Source organism: Tachypleus tridentatus, chromosome 12, assembly GCF_004210375.1.
Source record: "Tachypleus tridentatus isolate NWPU-2018 chromosome 12, ASM421037v1, whole genome shotgun sequence".
Lineage (NCBI taxonomy): Eukaryota > Metazoa > Arthropoda > Merostomata > Xiphosura > Limulidae > Tachypleus > Tachypleus tridentatus.
The window spans coordinates 124559194-124573740 of NC_134836.1; the positions used below are offsets into that span (position 1 = coordinate 124559194).

The following is a 14547-nucleotide window of genomic DNA, read 5'->3' on the forward strand; positions in this document are numbered from 1 at the left end:
GCTGTTCCGCGCCATAAACAACATTGCTGGAACATCCTCACTGTTTTAACCATTTGTCAGGACAACATTGCTGGAACATCCTCACTGTTTTAACCATTTCTCAGGACAACATTGCTGGAACATCCTCACTGCTTTAACCATTTCTCAGGACAACATTGCTGGAACATCCTCACTGCTTTAACCATTTCTCAGGACAACATTGCTGGAACATCCTCACTGCTTTAACCATTTCTCAGTACAACATTGCTGGAACATCCTCACTGTTATAACCATTTCTCAGGACAACATTGCTGGAACATCCTCACTGCTTTAACCATTTCTCAGGATTGGAGGATCGCTAATGTTACTTCTGTTGATGAACGGGCTGATAAGAGTTGTCATGGAAACTACAGGCTAGTTAGTCTTACATCTATAATTGGAAAATAAAATAAAAAATACACTGTGATAACCCAAGCTATTCGTAAGAGTGTTTCGTTAAACCACGTGGTATCATAAAAGATGGCTGTCATGTCTTCACTGAAGGAGAGTTTCGCCTTAACTAATATTTTAATTTTCTGTTGTTGTTGAGGGTTTGACTTGGTATTTGGATGATGAAAGGTTTTGGACTCGGTGTACTTAGACATTTGTTTTGTGAATTTCGAGCAAAGCTACACGAGGGCTACCTGCGCTAGCCGACCCTAATTTAGCAGTGTAAGACTAGAGAGAAGACAGCTAGTCATCACCACCCACCGCCATCTCTTGGGCTACTCTGTTACCAACGAACAGTAGGATTGACCGTCACATTATAACGCCCTCACGGCTGAAAGGGAGAGCATATTTGATGCGATGAAGATTCGAACCGGCGACCCTTAGATTACGAGTCGAACGCCTTAAAGCAAAACTTGATAACTGGGTTCAAGGGTGGCTTAGTGGGAGAAAGCAAAAAAAAAAAAAAATGTTGCCACTGGAGTTCAGTCGTAATAGGCCTTTGTTACTGTTGCAGTGCTCCAGGGGTCAGTACTTGGACGTTTGTATATTTATATTAATTAAATTTAGGGGGAGAATTAATTACTAAACAGGTAAAGGGGAATGATGGCAATTTCTAGTTGTATTAAGGACACTGAGGTCAGACTGGATGACTTGTAATAAACAAATAGTTAGCCAATGACTTTTATCGATGGGAAATGCAAGGCAGTAACTTTGAATCACACGTTGAAAGTATATATATGGGAATCAATCAGTAAAGTGACTGGAGAAACTGACTGGTATTAGCAGAGTAAGAGATAAGCCATCATTAAGCCATGCTATGGCATACGGACAGTTCAAGATTTCTTATACTATTTTCTCAGTGACAAATGTAGGAAAAGAAATTACTTTTTTGAAGTTAATAAACTAATTGATAGGTTTGTTTGTTTTTATCACGTACGTTTGAGGAAGATAACGAGAAGACACAACTTTTAATATTTGTTCTAACAAGTTGTGAAGATTAAAACGGCCCCTTGTAGTTCGTGTGTTGTGTTATAACGTGAAATTTATCGAAGAAATAAATAGAATTCTAACGCACCACTAAGAGGACCGCGTTCCTTATTTTGTGTAAGGTCCAATAAAATAAATATTTACACATAAGTTGTTATATTTGTATTTCTTTCTTTCGTTTCTGTTGTTTTTACCATGACTGTTTATAACTGACAGCTACGTTATTACCATAAAACTATTTTTACCATGACTGTTTATAACTGACAGCTACGTTATTACCATAAAACTGTTTTTGCTCCTCAAATACTACACACACCATGTGACGTTATCAAAGACTCCTTGATTTCTGTGTTTAAGTGTATTTTATCTCATAGAGGGCAGCACGTCTGAGAGACTTTGCCTTGGTGCCTATATATATGTGTATTTTAGAACCTCCAAGCTGAGCGCGTTGGCCCACTTTGGAACTCAGTTGTGACGGCGTCGAACCCGCATGCGCAAATTGCATACCACAGATTAGCACATGGTAAGGTTGTCGCGGCGGCTGGGCATTTGGCCAGCCTTGGTCTTGACTGAAACAGTCGACATATTCACCCGTCCTTGACGTTGTCCACACGCCGCAGAACCCTTTAGAAACGTCTTACCATAAGTGGCCAAATGTAACCGAAACAATTCACCTGGTGTCTGTATAAATTTAGCACATTATACTTTGAAGGCATTTATTCAAGTACTGTTTAGTTTCAAGGTGGGATATTTGTATTCTGTTGAACTTGCTTCTAGACTTTCAACCCTTTAACGCTTGTGTCGGGGGACCGCGTGACGTCAGAAGGTAGCAGAGTGTCTGACCACTTTGTCCTCGGATTCGGGGTGGAGTTAGAGGTCAGTGTAGCTTGACATGACCTCAATTGTTGAATGGCTGGAGTGTAGATGTTGGCTTCTAGTAAACTGGTAAGTTGAGTTTGTTTTCTTTAAATCAAACATAATTTCAGTGATTCATGTCACGGATTTATAATTACTGGGTCTAGTGAATAAAAGTGAAGCATACAAATAAAATAAAAACATTGTTGTTAAACTCATTTAAAGTAAGCTATCTTTTAGACCAGCCGCTATGTGAAATAAATAATACATAATTATAAGTGTTTTTCCCATCTGTATTACCATAGCAATAGAGTCGGTAGAAACTACTTGTGTACTCGTAATAAATTTTATGATGACGTGAAAGTTTTTAGAATGTATTTACATAACAATTATTTATCGGTGTGATGGTGTAAAATTGTTTTGTGAACAGTTAATATGTGTCGGAGATTTGGAACACATGTTTGTATACACAAATTTGGAACACGTGTTTCTATACACAAATTTGGAACACATGTTTGTATACACTAATTTGCAACACATGTTTGTATACACAAATTTGGAACACATGTTTGTATACACTAATTCGGAACACATGTTTGTATACACTAATTTGGAACACATGTTTGTATACACTAATTCGGAACACATGTTTGTATACATTAATTTGGAACACATGTTTGTATACACTAATTTGGAACACATGTTTGTATACATTAATTTGGAACTCATGTTTGTATACACTAATTTGGAACACATGTTTGCATACACTAATTCGGAACACATGTTTGTATACACTAATTTGGGACACATGTTTGTATACACTAATTTGGAACATATGTTTGTATACATTAATTTGGAACTCCTGCGTCGCGGAATTTCCAGAAATTATAATTTTGAGTTGAAACACTTACGACACTGGGTTATTGATAGAATTGTCAGTTGTTAGGAGAAAACCTGGTGAATTCGTATTTTAAACCACCTTCGTGTTTAGTGACAGACAAATCGATAAGGGTGGCTGGGAACGTGAAAACAATGTGATTTGATCTCTCAATGGTTTAGTGGGTTTTTATTATATTTTATGTATAACAACAATACGCTCTTGATTCTGTTAACCCTATTTACTGAAGTAATACAGTATCTGATGTATAGTAACACACGATTGATTCTGCTAACCCTATTCACTGATGTACTACAATATCTGATATATAGCAGTAACAAACGATTGATTCTGCTAACCCTATTCACTGATGTACTACAATATCTGATATATAGCAGTAACACACGATTGATTCTGCTAACCCTATTCACTGATGTACTACAGTATCTGATGTATAGTAACACACGATTGATTCTGTTAACCCTATTCACTGATGTACTACAGTATCTGATGTATAGTAGTAACACACGATTGATTCTGTTAACCCTATTCACTGATGTACTACAGTATCTGATATATAGTAGTAACACACGATTGATTCTGTTAACCCTATTCACTGATGTATAGTAACACACGATTGATTCTGTTAACCCTATTCACTGATGTACTACATTATCTGATGTATAGTAACACACGATTGATTCTGTTAACCCTATTCACTGAAGTACTACAGTATTTGTTGAATAATAACACGCCATCTCACGATAGTCTACTGTTGTACTGATTTTTCTTTGCCCTGATTTTATGGTTTGTCTGTACTTTAAACTACACTCACGTAAAGCACTTTGTCCGACATTGTAGTTGAGAGACAATACATCATTAATGACTCTCACGCGAAGTCACTGAAATAATTGATAACACTGAGATCGGTTTTCGGCATGTAAAAAGCTCCTAATTTAAGGTACACTTCTTCACTGGTATCACACCAGGTAACAAACAGCATGGATAAAGGTACTTGACAGATGAACAGAAACTTCACGTACTTTAGAATTAGTCCAGAGAACAGCGAACTTGTTGCAGCTGTTGAAAGCTAATACGCACGGTGGTAACTGAAATGGTTCGATTTCATGGTGTTTGTAAAGCGACACCCGCCACACCAGTAGCGACACCGTGAACACCATAAACACATGTGGCGTCTGATACAATGATTTACAAAAACACCTTAATCACAAAGAAATGTTTGCTGTGTAACCGTTACAATCGTTTCTCTTTATAAACATGGTTAGGGCGATTGACTCTTAACCTGAGGGTCTTGGGTTCGAATCCCCGTCACAACAATCATGCTCGACCTTTTAGCCGTGGGGGCGTTATAAAGTGACGGTTAATTCTATTATTCGTTGGTAAAAGAGTAGCCCAACAGTTGGCAGCGGGTGGTGATGACTAGCCGCCTTCCTTCTAGTCTTACAGTGCTAAATTAGGGACAGCTAGCGCAGGTGGCTCTCGTGTAGCTTTGCGCGAAATTAAAAAAACAAACAAACAAACAAACCCTTTATAAACGCTTGGCAATGGCCATTTTGCATTCGTAGATATGGATATGTTACAAACATCACGTGATGAGTTTCAAACGCAACCGTACAGCTTAGAAAAATAGTATTATGTTAGGTGAACTTAACGTTTTGTTTCAACCGATGTTACTCAGTGTGTCATGTTTTATATTTAACAGATGTGCGTGTAGGGTGGAATATTTTATGGAGACATAAGTTCAAAGCAACAGAGGGCATTCGGCCGATAGAGGTCACTCGTCTACGAACTAAAAAGTTAATACTCCATAAATTTATTCGACAGAACTTCCCCACATGTTAACATAACTGTACAGACAACATACTAAATCATGCCAAAGTCAAAATATAAGAACAGATCTACATCTATGCTCTTTAAGTATAAACCTCTTAATACTGTAGTCCACAGTTTCAAACTCTTTCCAACCAGAAGTCCGACTTCAGCACTGTTCTACCCAAAAACTAAAAATTACACATAAGGTTTCTCGCTTTATATGGGAACTCTCTCATCTAATACAGGGGGGAGGGGTGAACTACCCTCTCAGTAAGATTGAAGAAACTGACAATATAACATTTTGACTTCTAAAATGATAGTGCAAATGCAATTCCAGGCTACAAATTATTGAACTTTCTATCGAGAAAAGTATCCCATTGTTACGGATTTACAACGCTAAAATCAGGAGTTCGATTCCCCCTCGGTGGACTGAGCAGATAGCTTGAGGTGGCTTTACTATAAGGAAAACACAAACTCTCGAGAAAGATCGAAGTGTTTCAGGAACCTGTCCCTTCCCTTAAACTTGCAATATATCTGACGGTGTGTTTAGGTCACATTTACTCTTGATTTCAAAAAAACGAAATGCGGACATTTTTCAATGCAACTGAAGACTTCAGGTCTTTCTTACAAAAACAAACACTCACAAAAAGTGAGTCCTTTCAAGTGTAACTCATTTGTCAAGTTTTTTCCAAGTAAATAAAAACTCAGGGAATTTTTCTGGACAGAAACTCTACTCTGAAAGAGCCCTTCCCGTGTTCAACTAACAGCTGTCATTCAGCAAGTTTGGTTACAAGTGAGAAAAGTTGAACATGGATAAACGACTTCGAATGTATCTCTCTTCACGCTTGGTACTACATGGAATATAGTACATTCTTGGGTTTAGATCTGTTGGTTACGAATATTTCACATTAGAATATAAACGTAACATGAGTTCTTGCTTTGGCTATAACATATTGTAACTTGGTTGTTTGATTTGAATATAACATATCGTGACTTGGTTGTTTGATTTGGATATAACCTTTTATGACTTGGTCGTTTGATCTGAATATAACGTTTTGTGCCCTGGGTGTTTGCTTTGAGACAATGTTCTACTGACTGAATGTCAACCGGTTAACTGTAGAAAATAAACCAAAATATAGATTACACTACGTTTTAAACTGGACATGGTTTTCCCACCACAACAGGTTGTATAGAGAGATAGGACTGGTGTCATGATTACATTACCTAAAAGCTCATAGTTTCGTTGTTGTTATGGGTGTTTTGTGACGACACTGAGCCTAACTCACCGTCACAATGATTGTGTAACTGTGACTCCCTGTTGAACTTTGCTGTTTCACGATTATGCCGCGTTTTGTATGTTCACTGACGTCTTGCTCACAGGAAACATCAAGGTGGTTGTGAATGATGTTTATAGAACATGAATTACATGTTTTATTATAACTTCATTATGTACTCTGATTTTTGAGACTTCTGAAGGAATGTGTTTGTACACGATTCACTTCTTTCACCATAAGGTTTCCTCCTCAATTTATAACAAACGTGCTTTTTTATTGTTTTTTGAACTTCACCAAAATCTACGCGATGGACTATCCGCGTTAGCCATCCCTAATTTTAAAGTGAGAGGTTAGAGGGAAGGAAAGTAATCAACACCACCCATCGCCAACTCTTCAGCTACTCTTTACCAACGAATCGTGGAATTGACCGTCAATTTATAATACCCTCACGGTTGAAAGGGCGAGCATGTTCAGAAAAGTTGTGATTTTCTTTAACGGTTTCACAGTCGTAACATTTCAAGGGGAATGGAACAAATAGGCTTAACGCACCCATCAGTGTCATTCACAGTCGTAACATTTCAAGGGGAATGGAACAAATAGGCTTAACGTACCCATAAGTGTCATTCACAGTCGTAACATTTCAAGGGGAATGGAACAAATAGGCCTAACGTACCCATCAGTGTTATTCACAGTCGTAATATTTCAAGGGGAATGGAACAAATAGGCTTAACGTACCCATAAGTGTCATTCACAGTCGTCACATTTCAAGGGGAACAAATAGACAGTCGTAACATTTCAAGGAAAATGGAACAAATAGACCTAACGTACCTGTCAGTGTTATTCACAGTCGTAACATTTCAAGGGGAATGGAACAAATAGGCCTAACGTACCCGTCAGTGTTATTCACAGTCGTAACATTTCAAGGGGAATGGAACAAATAGGCCTAACGTACCCGTCAGTGTTATTCACAGTCGTAATATTTCAAGGGGAATGGAACAAACGGGCCTAACGTACCCGTCAGTGTTATTCACAGTCGTAACATTTCAAGGGGAATGGAACAAATAGGCTTAACGCACCCATCAGTGTCATTCACAGTCGTAACATTTCAAGGAAAATGGAACAAATAGACCTAACGTACTCGTCAGTGTCACTTCATGCATAAAAAAAAAATCGTCGATCAGTAATTACATATGTTTGTCTTTATCTTACGTTGGACCAGCATGGCCAGATGGTTAAGACGCTTAACTCGTAATTCAAGGATCGCGTATTCGAATTCCCCTCATACAAAACATGCTCACCTTTTCGGCCGTGGGGGCATTGTAATGGTACGGTCAATCCTACTATTCGTTGGTAAAAGAGTAGCCATAGAGTTGGCGGTGGGGGGTAATGACTAACTGCCTTCCCTCTAGTCTTACACTACTAAATTAAGGACGGCTAGCGCAGATAGCCCTCGTGTAGCTTTGCGCGAAATTAGAAAAAACAAACAAACAATTACTACACCTAATGTATAAGGCCTAGTAACAAATGACCCAAATGAAGAATGTACAAAATGTATAGTTATTTATCAAGTCTCGAATGGAATGTTATAATCATAATTTTCTGTTTATCGACATAAACTTACTCATAAATTGGTGAATTTGTAACTACATAAATATTTTTATAGGTGTATAACTTATGATCAATTACGTTATAGAAAAACCAATGCTTTATGTTTTCTAAATAGTTGCGAAATCGTTGTCTATTTCTCAACACGTGTCTCCCAAAGCGCTGTAAATAACGCTTATCACAACAGTTTAATGGACGTATTCTGCACCAGACCTACCTTATATTCGGTACCCTGCATACTGTTACCTAGAGTAAAACAAAACCAGGAGCTTCTGATTTGGTTATTAAATTAATATGCTGAACATTATACAAGGAAACTGGTAACGTTTCTTTGTAATTAAGCACCAAACTACACAATATGCTATTTGTACTCTGCACAACACGGGTATCGAAACTGGAATTCTAGACTAGTAAGTTGGCTGACATACCGCAGTGCCCTGGACGACGCAGATGAAGCATTTTTGAGCATCAGAGAACGAACGAAGTTGAGTTGTGTAGTTATGATGACAAGGTTTCTAAAGCTACAACTATAGAGAATATAATATAAAACTAATCTGGTATTGGTTTTGTTTTCTTGGTTATTGCTAATATGTTCTAATAACGAGTGTGTAAATACAAATAGAAATCTCTAGTGACCAGTGTTTATTATATATATACAGAATACTTCATCACCACATCTAGTAACAAATGTGTAACATATAATAACTACCAAATCATTTCTAGTGACCAGTGATTATAATAAGTATATAGTACCTCTTCACCACATCTAGTAACAAATGTCTAACATATATAACAACTACCAAATCATTTCTAGTGAGCAGTGTTTATTATTTATATAAATAGAGTACTTCTTCAGTGATGTCGAGAAACCCACTTGTTGAGAAATTTATATGCAAAAACGGCTCGTTTGGGTTGAGAAAATATTTTACATAGAAGAGCGAATAACGTTTCGACCTTCTTCGGTCATCGTCAGGTTCACAAAGAAAGAGGTAACTGACTGGAAACTGACCACATGTTTGAAAGGGGTTGTGTAACTGTGTGTCGAAATGTAGAGGGCGGTATTAGATGTTTGAATATATAATTTTATTTATTTTATTATATTAATAAAGGTATAAAGGCGTTCCTTTATATTGGTTTATTTTGGGTTTAAGTTGTTGTATAAGTAAGGCTTCTTTAATTTTGCGTTTGTTTATGTTTGTTTCTTTATTTAGTATTTGAGTGTTTTCTATGGTTATGTTGTGTTTATTTGACTTGCAGTGTTCGAAAACGTGTGAAGGTGACTTTTTATGTTCTTTGAATCTGGTTTCCATTTTTCCACTTGTTTCTCCAATATAGAAGTCGTGGCAGTTATCACATTGTATTTTATAAATAATGTTGGTGTGGTGTTTGTCAGTGTAGTGTTTACATAGTATAGACCTCAGTTTTGTGCCGGGTTTTTGTTTTTGTTTGGAAATTTCGCACAAAGCTACTCGAGGGCTATCTGTGCTAGCCGTCCCTAATTTAGCAGTGTAAGACTAGAGGGAAGGCAGCTAGTCATCACCACCCACCGCCAACTCTTGGGCTACTCTTTTACCAACGAATAGTGGGATTGACCGTCACATTATACACCCCACGGCTGGGAGGGCGAGCATGTTTAGCGCGACGCGGGCGCGAACCCGCGACCCTCGGATTACGAGTCGCACGCCTTACGCGCTAGGCCATGCCGGGCCCTACCTGGTTTTTGAATAAATTTGGTATTAACTGGAATGTCATATTTTGTTACTAGTTTTTGCCAAATGTTGATTATTTGTTTGCTGATGTCAGGAATATATGGTATACAGCAGTATATGGTTTCGTGATTTTTTGATTCGTGAGATATATTTACCTTTGTTGGTTGATTTTGGTATCTGTATAGGTGTGTGCGTATAATGTTTTCTACGGTTTGTGGAGGAAACTTATTGATGTTGATGAAGTATTGTTTTATTTTGTCTAATTCATCGTTATTTTATTTGGTAAGCATAGTTTTATGGCTGTATTTATTTGGTTTCTTAGTATGTTGAGTTTTTGTTTTGTTTCATGTGCTGAGTCCCAAGGAATGTATAGTTCAGTATGGCTGATTTTTCGGTGGATTTCTGTTTTAATGTGGCTGTATTGGTTCTTGTAAATTTTAGGTTAATAAATGATATTTGATTGCTTTCTTCCTGTTCACATGTGAAGTTAATGTTGGTATGTATAGAGTTAATGTGGTTGAAAAAATTAAGTGTGCGTTCTGTAGATGTGAATCCCGCAATCGTGTCATCTACATATCTGTACCAGTATAGTGGTGGTGGATGTAATGCTGTGTTAATTGCTTGTGTTTCAACTTGTGTCATAAAAATATTGGCTTGAACTGGTGATACTAGGTTGCCCATGCTAAGGCCATTTGTTTGTAAATAGGTGTGGTTGTTGAACATGAAGTTTGTCTTTATCGTGGTGAATTCTATGAGGGTTGCTAACTGGTTACTGGGAATGTCTATAGTTGGGTTAGGGTCTCGGATATAGAGTTCTAAGGCTATCTTGCAGGCTTCAGTGATTGGAACTTCTGTAAAGAGGGATATAACATCGAAACTGGCCATTAAGGCTTTATGATTAAGTTGATTTAGATTAGACTTGAAATTAAAAGAATCTTTGATGAATGAGCTGGCTGATGTTACATATTTGGAGAATGTCCATGCTATGTATTTACCAAGATTGTAATTAAACGATTCATATGTGGACATTATTGGTCGTAATGGACAATCTGGTTTATGAGGTTTGGGGATGCCGTATATTTGCGGTGTGCGTGAGTCGGTTTTACGTAGGTAGGAATAAAGTGTTTGTGAAATTGTGTTGGATTTTTTCATTTTTAGTAGCAATTTGTTCAGTTGCGTCTCGTGTGTCTTTGTTAGATTTGTGTGTATTGGTTTAAATTTGTTCGTGTCTGATAGGATGTTACTCATTTTTTGGATGTATTCATTCGTGTTCATTATGACTATAGCGTTACCTTTATCTGCTTTTAGAATTTTTATGTTTTTGTCTTGTTTCAGGTTTTTAATGGAATTAATGTATCTTTTTGTAAGGTTGTTTTTTAGTTTTCTGTTTTGTGAAATTATGTTAATGGTTTTGTGAGAAAATTCTTTGAAAAAATCGTTTAAGATGTTGTTTTTAGGTGTTTCTGGAAAATATAAATTTGTAACTTTACCTGGGAAGTTTGGCTGTTGGGTGTCACTAAAATTATCTAAGTTGTCGTCTTTCTGTTGGTTGTTTTTGGTTGTTTCCTTGTTTTTGTTCTCTGTAGAAAGTATCACAAGTCTCCTGGCTAGGTCTTCTAAACATGTTTTGATTTCTATGGTTGGAATGTACCTAGGTGCTATTGCGAAGTTGCGTCCTTTGTTAAGTAGATGTATCTCGTCTGTGTTTAATTGTCGGTCGGATCTGTTAATTATGAGGTTAGTCAACGGTTTGTCATGTTGATGTCTTTTCTGTTGTTTGCATCTTAGATTTTCTAGTTTTTTGTTGTGGCAGATCTTTTTTGTCTCTGTCGTTCTTAGTATTGATTTGGTTTATGTTTCGTTGTATAAGTCCGTAAATCTGGTTTAATGCAACATGCCAGTTGATGGTCTAGGTTCATTTTTTGTTTTTGTAAGTCATGTAGTTCTTTGTATTTTGTGTTCAACATGGCTTTAAGTAGTTTTTTTCTGTAAATTTTGGATAATGTTCGTGTATGTATTAAAATTTTTTGAAAGTTTTACCTTTACAAAATTAGGGGTTAGTTGTTCCTTTCTACATTGTTGAATAAAATAAATGTCATTTCTTCTATTAATAATTCGTTGGTTTAAATTTCTTAGTTTCTTAACGCTCGTGTGAGCGTGTACTGTTAATAGTGGTGTACGGTATGCTAGTTCAGACATAATGGTAACAGGTAAGTTACCTATATTAATATAATAAAATAAATAAAATTATATATTCAAACATCTAACACCGCCCTCTACATTCCGACACTCGGTTACACAACCCCTTTCAAACATGTGGTCAGCTTCCGGTCAGTTACCTCTTTCTTTGTGAATCTGACGATGACCGAAGAAGGTCGAAACGTTGTTCGCTCTTCTGTGTAAAATATTTTCTCAACCCAAACGAGCCGGTTTTGCATATAAATAGAGTACTTCTTCACCAATTCTAGTTTGAAATGTCTAAAGCCAAATCATTTCTAGTGACCAGTGTTTATTATATATATATATATATAGTACTTCACCACATCTAGTAACAAATGTCTAACGTATATAATAACTACTAAATCATTTCTAGTGACCAGTGTTACATACCATTTCTACTGGCCAGTGTTTGTTATCTTTTCAACGACCTTCGTAGGTGAAGGTCCTTGGGATTTTAGCTTTGTCTCCTTGAGGGCCTCAGTGGGTGACCTGGTGACAAAGAGATTAATTAACGGTATTGTGCTTAGGGGTAATCAGTTAGGAGTAGTAATTTGGTTATTTGGTGTTCATATTAACCTTGTGCTAACACTTCTGAAATCCTGTCTTAGTAACTTCATCAACTATACGGAGAGTTTAGGACTTTAATGTGGATACAGGGATGTGATTTACGGAATAAATATTTAATTATATATATATATATACATACATACAATTCTTAACTATATATACTTAAAAGAGTAGCCCAACAGCTGACGATGGGTGGTGATGACTAGCTGCCTTCTCTCTAGTCTTACACTGCTAAATTAGGGACGGCTAGCGCTGATAGCCCTCGAGTAGCTTTGCGCGAAACTCAAACAAATAAGCATATAAATATAACGTGGATATTTAGGCACTATTACCAAAGGTAATATTCCACAAAACTTTACTATAAACTAAGCCTAAAAACCCATCAAAAAACAATTCTAGGTTCCGACAGAAGCGAAACGACGTTCCTATTTTATCGAGGAAGAGGGTGCTTGACTAAATTTTGTTAACAAAGTGGGCGTTGCTGGGTATGGACAGAAGCTCGTGTTTCTTTACGTGTGTGTATGTTACTTACGCAGTGTATTCAAATTATTCATTTGTAAATGTTGTCATCTAACAATTTGCCACAACATTTTTTAAAAATACCTTTCTTGAAACTTCCACAAAGGAAAGGATAACATTTTTAATTGTAAGAGTTTACAGAAAATTGGATTCGTGATAAATAGAATATGGGGGACACTCCCCCTCGCGAAAGCTCTACGTTTCTTGGTTCTGAGTGCTTTTCTTTCTTCTTTCAAAATTTACCTGGCTGTTATCCTCGTTCTTATATATAGGTCCCCTGCTGGTGCAGTAGTAAGTCTATATATTTACAAGGCTCAAATCATGGGTTCGATTCTCCTCAGTAGACTTAGCAGCTAGCCCGATTTGGCTTTACTATAAGCAAAACATACACGCGTGTATTTATATATATATATTTGCTTATTTATTTAGCTTTTCTATTATTATTTGTTTGCTTGAAACTAAACCCATCTGACAAATTGTTAGGTTTTGAAACCAGTTCTTGTGTAGACAGAATGAAAAGCTGATATCGAAGTATCATTCTTAAGTTCACACCAGTTTCTGAGGGTTATATCTACGTCTGGATCACGCGTTTTTGTTGTTTTAACTGTTTATGTCTTAAAATAAACGTGTGGTTCGTTTTAATGATTTTGACCGCTGCAGTTGAATCTTCAGGAGAATGAACTAATGCTTGAGAAGTCACAGTATGCGAGTCGTTTTGTGTGTGATCAGAGATCTGGGTGACCTGGTTTTCGTGTTGAACAAGTAAGGCATTCTATTCTTTGTATTTTTGTAGACTACTGATAACATGTTGCTGTCCAAAGATCTGGTTTAACAGGATAATTTGAAAATAGTCTGGTTTTTGTAATAAATGTATGTAGGATATTTGTTAAAATCAGCGAAATATGTGTAATAGAAACACAAGAAAATTATAATGTAACCTGTCTCTTTGTAACATTGAACTACATTGAACTCAATTATATATGTATAACACCGCTTAGTAGATTGAGATTTGTGCCTAATAATTCGATATTAGATTTTTTTATGAACAACTTATTTTAAGCTACGAAATGCATGCCCCATATAAGGAACTTGAAGGTATAAATTAGAAATTGGCTGTAATTACAAAAGAGTACTTGCCAAAAAACACTTAGAATATTTATAGTGGAGTGATTGTTTGTTTGTTTTTGAATTTCGCGCAAAGCTATTCGAGGGCTATCTGCGCTAGCCGTCCCTAATTTAACAGTGTAAGGCTAGAGGGAAGGTGGCTAGTCATCATCATCCACCGCCAACTCTTGGGCTACTCTTTTACTAACGAATAGTGTGATTGACCGTAACATTATAACCGTCCCACGGCTGAAAGGACGAGCATGTTTGGCGCGACGGGGATGCAAACCCGAGACCCTCAGATTACAAGTCGAACGCCTTAACACTTTTGGCTATACCGGACCATAATAGGGTGAACTTCATCTAACATATGCATTACAAACAGTTGAAGCGATGAAGACGAAGTTGGATTACGCCGTTTCAAATAAATGAATTAAAATCATGAATGAGTTAAACTCACCAGGTGTCCCAATCAAAATGGTTTCACTTTGAAGTCACATTGAATATAATTCTTTAGACGAAAATTTAC

At 36.8% G+C, this 14547-nt stretch overlaps 1 protein-coding gene across 1 annotated transcript in view; it reads left to right on the forward strand.

Annotated features, from left to right (window-relative positions):
• The first annotated feature begins 1892 nt into the window (after nt 1–1892).
• Nucleotides 1893–14547, forward strand: part of LOC143234595 (ecdysone receptor-like) — a 126627-nt gene continuing 113972 nt past the window's right edge. Inside the window, exon 1 of the mRNA XM_076472051.1 lies at nt 1893–2400. The gene's annotated coding sequence lies outside the window, so the exon portion shown is untranslated. The remainder of the gene's footprint in view (nt 2401–14547) is intronic.